Source organism: Grammomys surdaster, unplaced genomic scaffold, assembly GCF_004785775.1.
Source record: "Grammomys surdaster isolate TR1022 unplaced genomic scaffold, NIH_TR_1.0 62, whole genome shotgun sequence".
In the NCBI taxonomy this organism is placed as follows: domain Eukaryota; kingdom Metazoa; phylum Chordata; class Mammalia; order Rodentia; family Muridae; genus Grammomys; species Grammomys surdaster.
The window spans coordinates 2,885,804-2,905,475 of record NW_021604564.1 but is presented as its reverse complement, the minus strand read 5'-3'; the positions used below and the strand labels follow the sequence as shown (position 1 = coordinate 2,905,475).

The 19,672-nt window shown below is 36.1% G+C and overlaps 2 pseudogenes; both read right to left on the bottom strand.

Annotated features, from left to right (window-relative positions):
• Positions 1–2,036: 2,036 nt before the first annotated feature.
• On the bottom strand, positions 2,037–7,375 carry LOC114612969 (annotated as a pseudogene).
• A 739-nt stretch (positions 7,376–8,114) lies between these two features.
• Positions 8,115–18,920, bottom strand: LOC114612902 (annotated as a pseudogene).
• Between the last annotated feature and the right edge of the window lie 752 nt (positions 18,921–19,672).

Sequence of the window (19,672 nt, the reverse complement as noted above, 5' to 3'; positions counted from 1 at the left end):
CCTCAAACCCTTTCAGCTCCTCCAGTATTCTCTATAACTCCTCTATTGGGAACCCCATGATCAGTTCAATGGTTAGCTGTGAGCATCTGCCTCTGAATATGTCAGACTCTGACAGACTTCTAAGGAGACAACTATATCAGGCTCCCATCAGCATGTACTACCTGACATCCACAGCAGCATCAATGCACATGGGATGGATACCCAGGTGGAACAGTCTTCAGACAGTCCCTCCTTCAGTTTCTATCTCACACTTTGTCTCCATATTTGCTCTCATTAGTATTTTGTTACTCCTTTCTAAGAAGGACTGAAGCACCCACATTTTGGTCTTCCTTCTTCATGAGGTTCATGTGGTCTGTGAGTTGAGTCTTGGTTATTGCAAGCTTTTGGGATAATATCCAATTATCAGTGAGTGAATACCATGTGTGTTCTTTTGTGATAGGGTTACTTCACTCAGCATGGTATTTTCTAGTTCCTTCTGTTTGCCTAAGAATTTCTCAAATTTATTGTTTTTAATAGGTGAGTAATACTCCATTGTGTAAATGTACCACATTTTCTGTATCCATTCCTCTGCTGAAGGACATCTGTCTTAATTAGGAATCCTAGATTCACTTCCTGGTTGGGATTTCAACCTCAGTTTCAAATGCTGATTTTGTCCCATGGTCACAGGTTGGTTACTGACTTCTTAGAAACAGAGTCAGACTAAGAGGACTGGTTGTCTAATGGCTGTTGCACTCTGCTTTCACCTATATTGTATTGGTCAAAAATAACTGGAGAATATTTTGAGTTGAGTTTCAGAAATTCTATAAGAAGTAAAACCTGCATGTATAATTTATAGAGAAAGAAAGAGATCAATTGTGCTGAGAGGACCAGAGTCACAGTATTAATGTGATGGGACACAATATATAGGACTGGTTGGTGCTGTTGTTAGTGAGGGTGGCATTGTAGCCACTCAATGCAACTTGAAGGGCAGGATGCTATTTAATATTAATCTAATGTATTTGTTATAATGAAGAAACACTGATTCCTTGAGTGAGTCTTGGCCAAAGTGAAAATTGAACTGCAAAGCACAGGTACTTGTCTGTGGAATTCATTGTTGTAACTCCTGGGATCACTTTAAAACAAGCTCTTTTGATTATCATATTCTCGTGGAGGATGCATGTTAAAGCTCCATTTCCCTCTGTTTTGAAAACAATGCTGCATAGCATATTTTACAAATAGCTCAGAATGGTTACTAATATGTACAAAATGTTCCTTTTCCTGTGTTAGCAATTTTACTAATACAGGCATAAGGCTTTGCCAGATCAGCATGCCAAATGCTTTCCCAACTGCCAAAAGGGAGCAAAACCTTCCATTCTGGATCATATTTTGGAGATCCCAATCTAATTTTACTTTTAAAGTGATAGAATGGGAGGTTATTATGACTAATTCTTTCTCACACACAGAATTTTTTGCCTTTTTTCTTTTTCTTTTAGCAGCTAGAGTACATATTTCCCTTATCCTTTAAGTTAGTTTTACAATCTTCCATGATGAACTACTTAGTGAGAAGTTTAGATAAAAATGGAATAAAATAGCAAAATCAAATCAAAATAAAATGAACAACAACAATAAAAACAACTGTTGTCTTTAAAACACATATTTCACCAAAAATATCCACATGGACACATCTAGTTGGTTGTTAGTGTGACAGTCTTTCCATGGGCCAATGCTCCTCACCAGCATGCTAACTGTTCAGTGTGTTCAGCAATACTCCTCATGCTAGATGGCAAATGCTCACATTGCATTCACAATTTTGGGAGGTCAGAAATCTAGGGTCTTGAAATCCCAAATTGTCATGACTCTACCAATGCCAGTAGCGTAAAATTTGTGACAATCTTGTGTGTCCACCTCATAAATATACATTTCAGGAATGCTACTCTGTTGTAGAGTCTCTAAGGTGGTACTTGATCTGGCCTTCTTTTCCATGTTGCAGAAACATCCCATAGATGCTCTGTTTTGGGATGTCTAGCTTGCACTCAAAGGCAAAACAGCCAAAGTCATCACAGCATGCTTTTTGTGACATAATCAGTGGATACAGCACTGTCATGGCCAACCAAGACCAGCCAGTGCCCAATGGCAGATAAGCCCTCATGCACCCAGATGCTAGTGCTGCTGCCACCAAACCCAAAGATCAGCTGATCTTAAGATATCTTGCTGCCCCAGAATTTTGTAACTGGCTTCTCATCCACCTTTGATGTAGGCATAAAACACTCTGCATTTAATCACATGAGCCTGCATTGAGCAATATATTGTTCGGGTGCCGATCAAAGCTGAGGACCTTGGAGCTTAGTGTGCTTGTTCACCCACAAGTCATTTTTAGATTCAAAGTAACAAACAGATCCAAGCTGTGCTTGGCTCCCCATAGCAAACTTGTACTTGAGTGAGGACCACTTTACAAGAGTAGCTTAGCAGTTGATACTGGGGAACATCATGGTATGCTTCCAGATGCCATTCTGACTGAAGACATAGGTTTTGCATTTTACTAAGCAAGTGACAATACAGGAACTCTTGGGAGCTCAGTCAACATCTGTGATATTGTCTTCCTTCAACTCATGAGCTTTCATCAACTAACTCACATTCTTTGTGTAGATTTTCACTTCAATATTATTGGGGCTAAGAACGATCTGGGTATGATCCCTGTCCTAGGCTTGGCAGGTAGGTGATTGGCTCTAACAGAAACTGATGCAGATACCTTACTAAGTGTTTTAAAAGGTCAGAAATCTAGGATCAAGAGGTCCAGATGGCCAGTGCAGATGGTTTGATTCACAGACTCTGGTCAGTAGATAAGAACAGGCTCTGGCAAGGTGATGACAGAGGAGGGAAGCCCAGAGGGAGTGGCTTACAAATCCCTAATTTTTTAATTCAAGTTTCAGACTCAATGTATATCAATTAAATAATCATTCAATTTTTATTGCTTTGTATTTACCCCAAACACCAGAATGGTGTTGCCAATTTTTCTCTAGGCTAAGTGTCTTCATATATAATATAATGTCATTCCTGTTCTCATAGAATATACAGCTACTCTATACTAATATAGTTTCTATATTTGTAATTCAAAGAATTCAATGGTATTCTCTCAAACAATGCTATAGATTGAATTTGCAATATCATGTCAAGGTTTGGTGTCTTTTATGTAGCAATGCTCAAAGGTGAAATTTTGCAGAATGATTTGTTCATGAGTGCTTTTCACTATTGATGTTAAATCTATTGATGACCTTATAATAATTGCATGAAATTTTGGGAAATGAAACTTAGGAAGTGGGACCTAGGTGAAGGTCATGAGATATTCTGGACATGTTATTGGGTTTTGTCTTGTGCCTGTTCCCTTGCTTGCTCCCTTCCTGAGTCTTTCTCACAGTCATGTGCTGCCTACTGTAATGTTCTGATTCATTAAGATAAAAGAATATGGGTGGAAATCTTTGTGATCATAAGGTCAAATAAATCCTTGATTTTTCTCAGGCATTCTTTTGACAGTGAAAGAAAATTGAATAGCACAATGAAATGTTGACTATATTGACTAATTTATTACTGATGACAAGTGAGAAATAATTTTATAAGAACAATGTTATTAACAATGACTATAGTAAACAGATGTGAAATATAATAAAGTGGTCTAAATAAGAAGGAACAAAAAATACATCAATATTATCATGGATCTGGATCAAATCTATGCTGCTGATGGAGACTATCAGGATATTCACATACTGAGGAATGATCACAGTGTGAAACACATGCATTTCAGGGCCTTAAGCTTCATATTAACAAATACTTTTATTTTATTGGAATGCTACTTTTTATGATAAGTTAAATTGTAAACACATATCTTAAATTCAGTTGACTTTGTAACTTATGTGACTATAATTAGGGGTAAAATAACAATGCAAATAGAAATCTTGGAAGATCATTCTTTTAAAAATAAGTATGTATTCTGTTTTCTTGATTTTTGCACGTTACTTTGTAATCCCCTTATAGAAGAAAGAACATATTTAATTCAAACATGGAACTATTTATTAGTACCTACTGTGTGATACTCAGTGAGTTCATTGCCTTTAATATCTCCACTTGATCTGAAGAAACAAAAGAGCATGTTTACAAGTGAAAAGACATATACAAATGTGTCTAATTGTGGCTTTTCAAAAATTCAATGGGGCAATAATATATTTGAGTTCTGAACTAATTAATCACTGTAAAACATAAGGAGAATTTTGATTAGTCTTTGCTCAGAAACCTCTTTGAAAATTTGCAATCCTTACTAGATATTGAAAATCCAAATATCATGCTGCTTTCCCCACCTTTGTTCTTCTGCACTGATAGTTTTTAAAATGAAAGCCCTAATCTGTATTACATAGGATCATTAATTTCTGCATTTTACACTTGAGCAATAGCACTCTGGTTATCTGCTGCAATGAAGAGTAAGCAGCACAGCGTTTGCAGACTTAATTACCTACTGCAGGGCCTTTCTTCTCCCGTTACCACAAACTGTCTGGAAATGGGGTCAAAAGCAAGATTAGAAACCAAGTTAACCGCCAAATCCAGAAAATAAACATGGAAACAGATCGAAGACACCTTTCTGGTATAGAAATCAGTCTTTTATCACACCTGGGTTTACCCAGAGAGTCTTATTTCATGGTCCCTCATGAACAAAGCTACAGAGCAAAAAAATTTCCAATGGCATCAATGTATAAGAAAAGACAATAAAGTTAATATTAAGTGAGGGTCAGCATTGTAGGATAGTGATCAGAGTCTGTCTAGATAATAATATCTTTATAAATTTTTATTTACTTTATTAAAACACATTTCCTTGAAAAGGCCACAGTGATATCCAATACTTTGTATGAAAATCCAATTTAAAAATTAAAACTGATTTTTATCTTATACAAATGTCAGTAAAATTTCCACATTGTCTAAAATAATAGCCTTTTCAGTCTTCAAAGTATAGTTTAAAATGCAGAAAATGAGGCACTTGCTGTGAACTATTTCCATAGTGTTTAAAATTAGAATTGGTATTTATTTTCTACAATCTGCTCTTTAGGTGAGAAATTCATTATTTATAAGTTGATGGATACTTCCTAATTCTTTGAAAACTGATAAAATGAATGCTATCAGTTTCCCCTGTCCTTTGAATCATACACAATTTCTGAAGGCAGCATCAAAGAGTTAAAAAACCTGGAGGCATTATCTGGCTGCATGGAAAAGAAAAATATCACGTGGATGAAGACCTTGCTATTTTCAAGAACTTAGTAGACAGTAATACAATTTTGTCCTATTAATGAACAGCTAATTGATATATATTAATTGGACAGTTCTGCTTATTTATATTGCAGTATTATTTTAATTATGATGATAGAAAAATGATATGGTGATCTAATTTTAAAGATTTTGGAGCAAAACAACTATTGTTTGGAAATATGCATAAAGGCAAGCAGGAAAATAAAATCATAAAACATTTGTAAAACAGACCGAGAAATGAGTTAGCAAAAACCATAGTTAACTTGAAGTGATTATTCTGATCATTCAATTCCAATTATAATTTTCTTGCTTGAATATATCACATACAGTTAAATGCAGCAAGTCAAGTACTTAAGTTTAAACTATCAAACTGAATTGTATTTTCATTATAGGACAGTTGCTCAGAAAAGAGATTTTTAGACAAGTTTACTCATATCCTGACTGTCTTGACTATATTACCTGACTATACCTAAAAATAATTGTTCATGGATTTCAAGTGGTTTCTTTCCTGGAACCAACAAAGTCAACTCTGTCATTAGAATTATGTGACAATTGTCCATATATCACCATAAATATTTCAAAGGGAAGCAAAAATAGGAGTTTCCTTAGAATAGAATTTTCTTCTATGAATTTATATTTATTCCACTTGTATTCTACCTAATCACTTTAATTTAGCCATACCAGAGATGGAAAAGTGTACCTTCCAGAATTACAATGACACATATTCTTAACACAAGTGAGGAGTTTGAGCAGTTGTGGAGTAGGTACAGGGAAATGTAGAGAATGGACAGAAAAAACCAGCTCATGAATCTTTTTCTTTAATCAGAGGTCTTTTCTTTCTTTCTTTTTCTTTAGGAGGTGCAGCTTACAAGAATTTTTTAAAGGCCTTTTTCAATCTGAATTGTTCTATGATTTGATGAATGGTTCAATTTCTCGATGGCAGTTTTGCCTAAAGTAAAGATGGACAACTTACTGAATTAATTTTGAAACAATCCTAGAGATGTCCCACTACTCTCTGACTTTTCAGAGGATAGCAGTAAAAGCATAATGTCTCCATGTTTTTGAAGTGATATATTTTCAAGAAGAAAATGATCTCATTGTTACTAGTTCATTTTTTCTAGAGTTATTTTCTCTCATCCACAGACTATTGTCCAGCAAGTGTAATTTTGGAGCAACCAAAGCTTCCTGCCTATTCATGTTGACTACAACTGTGCTACCTGCTTATTCTTATCTGAGGAAATAATGGCACAAAAAACCCAACCAATGTTCAATATTTATTGTCTGCTAAAGTAATTTCTCCTTAGGGCATAAGAGAAATAAATGAACAAGCTTATAATCCAGTTGAAAACTTTAAAAAGTCAAAGTTCATAGCATACAATGCATTTGACTAAAGTGAGCAGTAGATGTCACCAAGAGTGTAAGCATTGAAGCTAAGGAGTACTGAAAGATAACCTTCCCTGCTTACAGATAAGACTTTGCATTTCATACATGGAGAAATTCTAAACATTGTGTTTTCTCATCTATAAAATAAGGGGGATTAAAAAATTAGAAATATTACATTTTTGCCACCTGGTATATATTAATGCCAAGTATATCATTGCAAATTATACATATGCATACGTGTGCATTTGCACACACATGTATGTGAATGTGAGTGAGTGCATGAAAGAGTGTGTGTGTGTGTGTTTTTACAATTTTTGTTAAACCAGTAGTTTTTGTTTTACCTTAGGTCTCTTGGCTATTTGGGTCATGGTCACTAAAGAAGTATCTGGTATGGATTCAGTCTCATGGAGTACACCTTAAGTTGATTCACATATTGGTTATTACTTCTGTAAGTGCCATCATTATCCTAGCCTATTTTCCCAGTAGGATATATTGTAAATCAATGTTTTTGTGGCTGGGTTGTTATTTATGTTTTTCTCTTGCTAGCCTGCAGAATATGTTCACTTACAAAAGATACTAGAATGTAGCAGTGAAGGTTCTATGTAGGCAACAGGTTACCTTCTCCATCTTCAATGAGTTGTGTGGTTGTTGTACACAGCAATGAAGTCTTGCAGTCAGTTTGTGGAGAGCAACAGCATGGGTTGTTTGAGATTTCGATGGGAACCATTTGACCATCAACTGAACTGGATGTAACTTGCTACTGGTACTGGAAGTTTTTTTAGTAACAAGATATGGTCAATTGGGGCTCTGTCTCTCTCTTTGTTTCAAGACTTTATTTGGATCAACTTTATACATTTTAAGAAGAGTCTACCGTACTAGGTTTCCTTTCTACACCTTAAATGCCTCTCAATTCTAACTATCATTCCTCATCTTCCCTGAGCTGCATGATCCTTTGTTATCCCAAGCTCATCTTCTTGATCCAATCCTTTCCCAACTCAATCCAGTGACTCCTTAAAATGTATTCTACATCCCCATCCCATAGAGGTCTATGTTATCTGCCTAGGCCCTTCTGTATCTACCCTCTGTGGTTCTAAGGATTGTAGCTCTATTGTCATTTACTTACCAGTTGATATCCTCATATATTTGTATTTCTTGCTCTAGGTTATATCATTTCAGTTCAATTTTTCTAGTTCCATGCATTTGCCTGTACATTTCATGAGGTCATTTTTTTAACAGCTGAGTAAAACTGTATTGTGTAAATATACCACATTTTCTTCATCTATTCTTCTTTATGTGGACATCTGGATTTTATTTTCAGTTTCTGGCTATTATACATAGAACAGAAGTGAACATAGTTGAGCAAGTGTCCCTGTGGTTAAGATGGAGAGATTTTGGATACATTCTCAAGAGTGCTATAGCTAGATCTTGAAATAGATTGATTCCCAACTTTTAGAGAAACCACCATATCAACTTCCATAATGGCTGTACAAGTTTGCAGTCCTATTAGCAATGAAGGAGTACTGCTGTTTTCCATATTCATATCCATATTCATATCCATATTCATATTCACCAGCATGAGGTGTAACTTGTGGCTTTGATCTAAACCATTTCAACAGGTGTAAGATGAATCTCAAAGTATATTTGACCTGCATTTACTTGATGACTAAAGATGCTGAAAATTTTTCCAAGTGTTTTTCAGCCATTTGAATTTCTGCTTTTGTGAATTCTGGTTTAGATATGTACCCCATTATTAAATGAATTATTATTATTATTGCTATCTAGTTTCTTGAATTTTTTATATATTTTGGATATTAATCCTCTATCATATATGGAGTTGACAAAAATGTTTTCCCATTTTGTAGGCTGCCACTTTGAGAAATTGATGATGTTCTTAGATGTAGAGAACCGCTTTATTTCATGAGGTCCCATTTATTAATTGATTATTTTAATTATTGGTGTTCTGATAAGAATCTTGTTGCCTGTTACAAGGAAAAACTATTCTCCACTTTCTCTTCTAATACATTAACTGTTTCTGGTTTATTGTTGAGTTCTTTGATCCATTTGTAGTTGAATTTGTGCAGGGTGATTACAGTGGATCAACTTGCATTCTTCTACAGACAGCTTTCTAGTTTCACCAGCACCATTTGTCAAAGAGGCTATCTATTTTCAGTGCATATTTCTGGCTTCTTTATAAAAATATGGGTGTATATATGTCAGGGTTTTCAATTCTATTCCATTGATCAAGGTGTTTATTTGTATGTCAATACCATGCTGTTCTTATTAGTATAGCTTTATAGTACAACTTGAAATTGGTAGTTCTTTTTTTTATTTTTGCAGAAAAATTTCAACTGTTGGAGATTTTCTTTCAATTTCTTTCCCCATAGGCTTGAAGTTTTTATTGTACAAGGCTTTAATTGCCAGCTTAAAATTATCCTAAAATATTTTGTATTATTTAAAGCTATTGTGAAATGTGATTTAGTGACATAGTTTTGTATCCAGCTACTTCGCTGAATTTTTTATTAGCTATAGGAGTTCCCAGGTAGAATTTTGAGTGTCAATTATCTGCAAGTAAAGATACTTCAAATTTCCCCTTCTAGTTTGTATCCCATTAATCTTCATATGTTGTATTGCTCTAGCTAAAATTTTAAGTAGTATATTGAATAGATATGAAAAAAGTACCCTGTCCCTGATTTTAGTGGAATTGCTTTGGATTTCTCATCAATTAATTTGGTGTTCATTATGAATTTGCTGTGAACTGCCTTTCTTATGTTTAGGTACGTCCTTTGTATTCCTAATCTCTCTGGGACTTTTATTATGAAGGAGTATTGGATTTTGTGAAAGGCCTTTTCTGTGTCTATTGCGATGACCATCTTTTCCCTTACGGTTGGTTTATGCTATGGATTACACTTATTGATTTCATATATTTAACAATCTTTGTATCTCTGGGATGATTCTTACTTGACCATGGTAGATAGTTTTTTGTTTGCTTATTTATTTGTTTATTTGTTTGTTTTATGTATTCTTGGACTGGGTTTACAAGTATTTCATTTATTTATCTATGGTTATAGGTAAAATTGCTGTATATTTATCTTTCTTTTGCTTCTTTGTTGATTGTCTTATGAAGAGAGCTATGGCCTCTTAAAATGGGTTAAGCAATGTTCCTTTTTTTCTTTTCTTATTATTTGGAATAATTTGAGGAGTATTGACAATGATTCTTTTGGGAAAAGCTGGTAGAATTCTGACTAAAACCATGTGATTATTGGTCTGTTTAACTTACTTATCTGATCACGGTTTAAGTTTGGTATGTGGTATCTATCAAGAAAATTATTCATTTTCTTTAGATTTTTTAATTTTTTGGAGTATAGTTTTTCAAATAAGTCCTTATGATTCTCTGGATTTGTTCAGCATCTATCATTATATCCCCCTTTTTTCTAATTTCATTAATTTGAATATTCTCTCTCTGCCTTTAGTTACTTTGGATAAGGGTTTGTATATCTTGCTGATCTTCCCAATTAACTGACACTGTTTCATTGATTCTTTATAATACTTCTCTTTTCTTCTATCCCATTGATTTCAGACTTGAGTTTGATTATTTCATGCAATTTACTCTACTTAGCCAGATTTCTTCTTTTTGTTCTAAATCTTTCAGGTATGCCTTTGAGTTGCTGGTATTATATCTCTTCAGTCTTTTTATGTAGGCAATGAGTGCTCTGAATTTGCCTCTTAGATCTGGTTTCATTGTGTCTCATAAGTGTGGTTATGTTGTGCATGCATTTTACTGAAATCTAGAAAAATTTTAATTTCTTAATGTTCGGCTTTGACCAATTTTCTTTTTTTTATTCAGTAGAGAGCTGCTCAGTTTCCATGAGTTTTTAATCTTTGTGTTGTTTCTGTTGTTGATATACAGCCTTAATTCATGGTGGCCTGACGAGATGCAGAGAGTTATTCCAACTTTCTTGTATTTGTTGATCCCTGATTTGTTTCTTTGTATGTGATCAACTTTCGGAAATGTTTCATGAGGTATAAAGAATAAAGTATATTCTTTTGTGTTTGGATAAAATGTTCTATAAATATCAGTTTGATCTATTTGGTTTATCCTGTCTATTATTTCCAACATTTTCTTTTTTTGTTTTCAGTGGGTGACTTGTCTGTTGGTGAGAGTAGGAATTTGAAGTTTTCCACTATCAGTGTGTAATGGTCAATATGTGATTTAAACTTGAGTGCCCTTGTGTTTGAGGTAAAGATGTTAAGAATTGAAATGTCATCTTGATGGATTTTTATTTTGATGAGTATGTGGTGACCTTCCCTGTCTCGTCCAATTCATTTTGATTTGAAGTCTATTTTATTAGATAGTAATTATGTCTTCACCAACTTGTTTTTTATACCATTTTGCTTCCGATTTATTTTGTCAACTATTTCATTGATTAATGTTTATCCTTGATGTTGAGGTATGTTTCTTGGATGCAACAAAATGGAATGGGGCATGTTTCAGCATGCATTCTTTAGTCTGTGACTTTTTATTAGGAAAATGATACTGAGAGATATCAATTACAAATAATTGTTGATTCTTGTCACCTATTTTGGTTCAGTGGTGGTAGAGATGGTGATATGTGTATGTTTATTTTGATTTTGCTAGTCTAAGATTATTTCTTTTCTGTGTTCCTGCTTAAATTTGTCTTTATTATAAAATACCTTAATGTTCCCATCTATGGTGACTGAAAAGTTTGCTGGGTATAGTAGTCTGGGATGGTAGAGTCTACAGCACATCTGTCCAGGCTCTTCTGGCTTTTAGAGTCTACATTGAGAAATCAGGTATATTTCTAATCAATCTACTTTTCTATGTAACTTTGTCTTTTTTCCTTGCAGCACTTAATATCCTTTCTTTTTCTTGTATTTTTAGTGTTTTGAATATTATGTGTTGAGGCAAGTTTTTCAATACATTTGGTGTTTCATATAGGGTTTTTTCTTTCTTTTTCTTTTTCTTTTTTTCCTTTCTTTTTTTCTTACCTTTATAGGGATTTCCTTCTTTAGACTAGAAAACTTTTTATAGTTTTCTTGAAAATATTTTCTTGACTTTTGTGCTGAATTTCTTCTCCTTCCCCTATTCCTAGTATCCTTAGATTTTTGTATTTTCATAGGGTTCTGAATTTCCTGAATCTTTTGTGTTAGATTTTTAAATTTACAATTTTCTTTCACTGGTGTATTTCTTCTGTCATTACTTCAACAGCCAAGATTTTTTCTCCTATTTTGTCAATGAAGCTTGCCTCCATAGTTTCTGTTTGAATTCCTGAGTTTTTCATTCCAGAGTCCCTCAGTTTGGGCTGTCCTTTTTGATTTTCCTTCCTTTTTCTAGTTCTTAAATAATTTTATTCATTTCTTCCCAATGTTGTTTGTATTTTTCTGTATTTCGTTACATGACTTAGGAAAATGAATATTTTCTCCACTGTTTGTGTTTTTCTGGATTTCTTTTTTTTCTCTTTTTATCTTCTTTATTTTTTATTTTTCCCAATCTGCTTTTATAACATTTAATTACATGTGTTGGGAACCGACTTCTAGCTGAAATCTGCTATCATCTTTGAAGCCATCTAGGCCATATACCCTGACAAGAGACTTGTTTTCAACAGCCTACAACAGCTGAGCACACTCTGATAAACATCTTGTTTTTTTCACATATCTTGTTTTGATGTTTAATGCGACCAGCTGCAAGGCGTATGTGGTCTTCTCACTGCTAGCTAGGTGCATGTGATAGCCATGCTGCAAGGCGCATGATGTAGTGCCTTCAGCTGTGCTTGTCCATGAGGGCAAGGCACATGGTAAAGGGTATAAATACCCAGGATTTCCTTTCAATAAATGAGACTTGATCAGACTCCCTATCTTGTCTCCATTCTTCATATCTCCATCCCCACTGTCTCTCTTGCTAGGCCCTGACCCTCGGACCGGAGCAGCAGAACGGGCTGTTTCAAAGTGACCCCCGAACGTGAGGCAGCTCGGGCGGTTACATACATGCAAGTATTAAGGTCAGTTCTAGGTTGAGGAACTAGCAATACAATAGATGCAAATAGTCAAGTAACAAACAAGACAATAAACACAAATAGTCAAAAAACAAGCAAGACAATAAACAAAGTCCTATGACCACTCCTGTGATCACTGTTTCTAAGGGCTTATCAGGATGACCAAAATATCTGAGCCAATTTCCCTGGCCTAGCCCAAACTCATTTTCACATCTGAAGTCTATTTCTTTGTTCTAGCCTAAGATTAAGATTTCTGCCAGAAATTACTTCTTTCTTCTAACTTAAGGTTAAGATTTCTGCCTGAAATTACTTCTTTGTTCTAGCCTAATGTCAGATTCCTTTAAGGTATTAATTCGGTTCCTCTTTAAAGACTTCTATCATCTTCTATCATGTTCTGTCAAAACATATAGTTTGAAGACTTTTTCCTTGTGGTTGAACTATGTTGGAATAGTTAGGACCTGCTTTGGTAGGTTGTTGTGCTCTAGTGGATACATATTGCCCTGGATGTAATTGACTGTTTTATACTGTTGTGTAGTCATCTGGGATTAGGACATTATAAATCTAGGTGGGTTTTATTTTGTTGGCTGAATATGTTGTTTCTTGGATTATGTTTTCTCTGTGTATCTGAGAAGAGTATGATTGCTGTATATTGCCTTGTTGGAAATTTGAACTTGATATGTGTGGCCACTGGAGGTTCCAAGTAAAATGTGCTTCGAGTATTGGGAACTGACACTTAGGAATGGGAATAGGCTACAGGTCTAAAAGGGTTTTTTAGGAGGGAGTAAAGCAGAATGTTTTAACAGAATATGTGTATTTAGTTTCCTTGGAATAGGGTAGGTAAATAGTGAAGAAAGGTCACTTCAAAAGGTCTGCTATAGCACTGGGGATAACACTGGGGTACTGAATCTGAAGGAACAGATAGAGGGGGAAGATTTACAGTTAGCCTATCTGATTCCCTGGCAAGAATGGCCTGTGGGTTTATAAAGAGATATCCATCTGGTATTGGGGAAGGGAGGTTAGGAGGGGACATTCTCTGGCATCCACAGGATATTTTGGAAAAGGGAGAATGAAAGCAGACCTAGGGATGAGAGTTGGGCATTACATTTGATGGAGGGGAAGATTCAATTCACACCTGTCTCCCAGGCCTGCTCAGAAGCCTACCCAGGTGTTGTGTTTGCAGGCAATGATGATTGTGTTGGAGTCTGGGATAATGGTTTGAGTTGTGAGAAGGAAGGTTGGAGGAGAAGATATTTGTGATCCATGTGGGATGGACTGAGAAAAGGTAAGAGAAAGGAGCAGGCCCTCTGCTACAGAGACGGGAGTAAGACTGGGGACATTGCAACTGAAAAGGCAAAAGAGGTGGTGGGTAAAGATCTGCAGTAAGTCTGTCTGATTTCATGGCAGCAGTGGCCTTGGATTAACAGGAAGTGCTGAGAAAAAGCAATGAGTTGTGAGCTAGGGGTCAGGATTAGTGGGTTAGCAATGAGGTTAGGAAGGCAAGGTCAGTGGAATCCACAGGAAATGGGGACAGAGGATGTAGGGAAAACTACAACCAGCATTCTGTTGCAGACCTGGGGTACAACTGAAGGATTCGGTCTAAAGGATTATAAGAAGAGATGATGCTTGCGCTCAGCGTACCTGGTTTCCTAACAGAAATGGCCTCTGCAATAGCAACAGTTGCCTGCTGCATTTGGGAGCTGTTTCTCTTGCCTGCTCATCCGGTATGTTCTCAGGGAATGAAAATAAACCTTATAAATAAAATAATCAATTAGTGAACTATCTCTGAAACTGATAGAACTATCAAAAATAGCCAGACTCTGTATGAGGTTCAGATTTTGTTCTTTTTAAATGTCATTTCTAAATACTTCAACAGATAATTAAGAAATAAAATTTGAGAAAAATATCTTTTAAATATTATCAATATTTTTAGTACATACCAATAAAATCAATGACAGACTATCACACAGTAAATGAAACATAATACCTAAATTACCAGTGGAGCATACTGTGAATGATGTGTGTGTCCTGGAGTAAGGAGCAGAATAAAGATATATTAACCCAATTACATCTATTGATCAATTTTCAGTAAATTTTTATTTTGCATAAAAATTTAAATACAATGGAATAAAATGTACCAAACCAAGTTTAAAATTAACAGATGAACACAAACAGCAAAATTGATTATCTCATTTGATATATAGATGCCTAGACAAAATAACTTGCTTTACAACTTGAAAAGTGTTACACCAAAGAACCAATATCGAATGGTTACATTGATACAAAAGAGCATATCTGACACTGGAATAAAACAAAATGAGACAAATGATATGTAAACTCAGTTAATCCCAAGGTCAAATTAGTGTTGTAATTCAGTGGAAATAGGATAACTATTCTCAAGTAAATGCCTGTATCAATCAAGCTTTAATTTTGATCTCTTTTTCAATACATACACTGTTGGATTTTAAATGATCTGTCAGTCTATACATGAAAGTGAAAACATTGGATCTTCTTTTAATTTACCATGAATAATCTTCATTTGGCTACATAAACAGTTTTTTAGAAGACCTTTAATCTTGAGAGAGACACTTCATGAAGTATATTAAAAAATGAAATCTTCTATTCTTCAAACTAAAATAAAAAAGAAAATATGAGGCACAAATCCAAACACTTTTGGAGATTTTTTTTTCAAATTACAGAATGAGTAATGTAAAATAAAAGCAGAGAGAGGGTTAGGGAGAGAGCAGGAACTGAGGAATGGCAGAGATAAGGAGAAAGTAATAATTATGAAGATGCCATAAGGATGAATTAGCAAGCTAATTTTCATCTGCTCTATCTTTATCCCTGCCTATCTTGTACATTTTGGGTTCAAGGTTTCCTGGGTGAGTCTCTCCTTAATCCTCCACAGGGTGTCCTTCCTGGCTATAGGAAGGGGCTACTTCAGAATTCACATCCCATACTGCCAGGAGTCTTAGCTAGAGTCACCCCCATAGACAGACAGGGGCCTCCCCCATCTCAGGTCTCTGACACTTTCTAGAGATTGTCCCCACCACTTCTGATTTCCATTTCTCTCCCCTGCTCTCTTTACACCTATTTTTCTCTGGTCTTTTCCCCATCCCTTCCCTTACTCAGGTCCTTCCCCCCACTCATCTCCAGTAACATTTTCTTTCTCTTCTGAGAAAGATTAAGCCATTCTTGCTATTTGTCTTCTTTGGACTTGTGGATTATAGTGTCATTATTCTGTCTTTTATGGATATTTATAAGTGATTACACACCATTCATGTTCTTTTAGGTCTGGATTACCTTATTCAGCATGGTATTTTCTAGTCCATCCATTTGCATGCAAAATTCATGATATCTTTGGTTTTAATGGGTGAGTTGTATTCCATTTTGTAAATGAACCACACTTTCTATACCCATTTTTCAGTTGAGAGACATCTAGTTTTTTTCCAGTTTCTGACTATTATGAATAGCAAAGAGCAGAGACAGAGGGAAATGGCCAACCAATGATTGGCTAAAATTGAGACCCATCCCATGGGCAATAACCAATCCCTAACACTATTAATGATACTCAGCAATGCTTGCAGACAGGATTGTAGCATAACTATCCTCAGAGAAACTCCACTCAGCAACCAATAAAAAAAGATGAAGAGACCTACAGCAAAATATTAGCTAGTGCTACGGGAGCCTTGTGAATAGATTGAGGGACCTCAAGAGGACAGTGACTCCACAGGAAGACTAATAGAGTCAAACAACCTGGACACTTGGGGGCTCCCAGAGACTGAACCACCAACAAAAGAGCAAGCATGGGCTGAAACTAGACCCTTTGTACATATGTAGCAAATGTACAGCTTGATCTTCATGTGGGTCCCCTAACAACTGGAATGGCGGTGTCCCTAAGTCTGTTGTCTGCCTGCATATGGATCTCATTCTTCTAGTTGAGCTACCTTGTCTGGCCTCAGTGGGATAGGATGTGCCTAGTCTTGCAGTGACTTGATGTTTCGGGGGGGGGTTAGTTTAGAGGGTAGTGTGGAAGGGATCACAAGAGGGGGCTCCCTTTTCTCAAAGGAGAAGTGGGAAGAATGCGGGATGATCTGCATGAGGGGTACTGGGAATAGAGGGGGGAGCTAATTTTGAGATGTAAAGTGAACAAATATCTTTTTTGTTGTTGTTTTTTTTTTTGTTTTTTGTTTTTTTGAGACAGGGTTTCTCTGTGTAGTCCTGGCTATCCCAGAACTCACTCTGTAGACCAGGCTGGCCTCGAACTCAGAAATCCACCTGCCTCTGCCTCCCAAGTGCTGGGATTAAAGGTGTGTGCCACCACCGCCTGGCTCAAATATCTTTTTAATAGAAGCTAATTTTAAAATAGAACCTTAAAACAGAAAAGAAGTGTTCAAATGAAATTATATTGCATGGAAGGACAAAGCAGACACCAGAAGACAAAGGTAAATAAAAGAAAATCATACTGCAAGGCCACAGAAGCCTCCAAAGAAACAAAGGCTATCGATGTTGCCAGTGATTATGCACCATAATGGCATGTTTAGTATCACTGGATGAATATACCACACACATACAAATGATGTAAGGTACTGAGAAAATAGTTTCAAACTGGCTGTATGACCACTCGTCTACTGGCTAGCTTTGACAGTATCGAAGTGCACGGAAACGTGCTAGGAGACAAGGAATATTAATGATTCTACCCAGAACTGGCCTCTGTATGCCATATTAATCTTGAAGGCATGTTACACCTACTAGTGCAATAGTGGCATGACTATTTTGCAGTGTGGTGGTTTTAATACTTGGGCAGAGGGAGTGGCACTGTTAGAAGGTGTGGTCTTGTTGGAGGAAATATACTATTGTATAGATGGGCTTTGAGGCCTCTGATGACCAGGATCTACCCAGTGAGGAAGAAAGTCTCCTCCTGCAAGAAATACTTTCCTCCTGGCTGCCTTTGGATGAAGATGAAGAATTTTCAACTTCTCCAGCACCTTGTCTGCCTGGATACTGCCATGCCTCTTGCTATGATGAAAATGGACTGAAATTCTGGAACTGTAAGCCACCTTCAATTAAATGTTTATCTTTATATGAGTTGCCTTGGTCATGGTGTCTCTTTGCAGCAACGAAACCCTAAGACAGGAGTTGGTTCCAGAGATTGGGGTGTTGCTGTGATACACTTGACCATGTTTTTGTTTGAAGGAATGTGGATCAAATCCAGAACCACCCCAATAGTTCATAAGCCATTTGCCATTCTGATGGACTCCATGTGCCAAATTCATTGTCCTATATTTCATCAGCACCAAACCCAATGATACCATCATAGCAGTCTCCAGGTATTCCTCTTCTGTGGTAAGCCATTAGATCTCCTCCTCTGGGTGATAATGGTGAAGGAAGAGGAAGATTCTGGACTCTTCTGACACCATGGACACCTCAGCTAGGAGAAGGTGAAGGAGAACAATAAGGGCTTATATAATCATAATCTCTTCTAGGAGGAGGCACCGGACACCCACACGATGATGAGGCATTCTGTCAAAAACACCTCTTCCTCTTGTGGAAAATCCCATATGCCATCCTTGGTGGTCCACAAATATCACTGTAATACCACCATAATCATAGGTTTCATCATAAAAGTTGGGATCACAAGATTGTGCACTTTTTTGATGGGAAAATCAAATATAAGGTGAGAGATGAACTTTATGCATTATAAAATTTTATCTGTATTTCCTCCAGTAAGAATAACTCTGTCAATAGAATGAGGACAGTACTCCTGGAAAATCTTAATTGTTGTCTAGGTGTTTTCTCGAATTTCTTTGATTTTAGCACCTTTAACACCAATAATTCCTCCTACCAGAATCACAGTCAAAGTCACATCCTTTATAAAGTTGTAATTCAAGCATTCCACAGGATCAGATTGGAGCTGGAGCTGGTTGATTGCAGTGGTTGTTGGCAACTGCAGGCCTTCTTCCAAGATAGAGATGATTTTCTTCAGAATTACTTCAATCTTCTCAATATCAGCACTGATACTCAGTATGCACTTGGGACCACTGCTGTCTGGCATTGAGACACTGGCATTGTAGTTTATAAGGAAAGTCTTAATATTCTTGCCTCCTTTTGTAATCACAGCTCCAGCATTCTTGCTCTGAAGCAAAATTCACAATTCAACCATCTCATCACTTATTACTCATCCATATCTTCTGCAGAGCATTTAGCAAATTCATCACTGGTTTTGGTGTTGGAGAAGGTTTCTTCTGTCTGTTCTGTCTCCATTTTCTTGAATTAAATGGATTCACCAATTGTGAGACTCTGCAGTTTCCTCCTGGCTGCACTGCCTTTATGGGGGTCACCCCTGTTGTTCACTATTGTGAGGACTGTCTTGATCAAATATAGCAAGCTTAGAAAGCAAAATTTTTTAAAAAATATGATTCTAATAATAAAGGGAGCAAAGAATATCTCTCACAAGATGGAAGTTATAGCTGAATACAATATTAATTTTATAAGTGAGCAGAGGAAACAACTACCAATATCTAGGAAGGAATCATCCCATAAAATTGAAAAAAAGTTATTTTCACAGCCAACCTATGGTCAAAAAATGTGTCCATTAAATAAACTAAAGAGATTAATAATTCCTGAAAGACAAGATGGAATACCCCCCCAAAATATTGACTTAGTGGTAATTATCCATCGGCTATTCATGCTTGTTGGAGCTACAGTCTTAATAGCAGTAACCAGAATAAAAACATCTTTTGTTTCTCATTACAAAACTCAGAGAAACTGAAGAGACAGCTTGACAGTTAGGAATGTCTGCATGTAATCACGGAAGAGATGACTAGATGTAGTCCTCAGCATCCCAGTCAGGAGCATTAAAACCACTCATTTCAAGAGAGAACCTACTTTTTACTTCTGTGTGCACTGGAACACACGTAGCATATAATCACATATACACATATATAAGAAATAAATTAAATGTTTAAAAGGTGCAAAATGCCAGAAAATTTACATATATGCAAAAATCCACACAT